We start from the raw sequence: 553 nt of genomic DNA, 5'->3' as shown, positions 1-553 counted from the left end.
CGAGCCCAGCAGGTTGATGCTGGGGTGGCCGTGAGTGTGCCACTGCACTCCAGCCTGGGCGACAGAGTGAGACTCTGACTCAAATTTTAAAAAACAGGGAGGTTATCCTGAATTATCTGGGTGGACAGTGTAATCACAGGGCTCTTAAGAGGGGGGACCAGGCGCGGTGGCTCACACCTGTAATCCCAGCACTTTGGGAGGTGGAGGCAAGAGTGTTGCCTGAGCCCACATGTTTGAGACCAGCCTGGGCAACATGACAAGACCTCATCTCTACAATAAATCAGAAAAAAAAAAAAACCAGGCCGGGCTCGGTGGCTCAGCCTGTAATCCCGCGCCTTTGCGAGGCCGAGGTGAGTGGATTGCCCAACCCCACGGGTTCGTGACCTGCCTGGGACCTCATCTCCACAATAAATAAAAAATTAGCCGGGCGTGGAGTGTGCGCCTATAGTTCCAGCTACTCGGAAGGCTGAGGCAGAAGTATCACCGGAGCCCAGAGGTCGAGGCTGCGGTGGCCGGGAGCGGCTACTGCACTCCAGTCTGGGCGACAGAGTGA

Source organism: Carlito syrichta, unplaced genomic scaffold (assembly GCF_000164805.1).
Source record: "Carlito syrichta isolate Samal-C Ts95f unplaced genomic scaffold, Tarsius_syrichta-2.0.1 Scaffold307091, whole genome shotgun sequence".
NCBI classification, from domain to species: Eukaryota; Metazoa; Chordata; class Mammalia; order Primates; family Tarsiidae; genus Carlito; species Carlito syrichta.
This window is presented reverse-complemented; position numbering follows the sequence as displayed.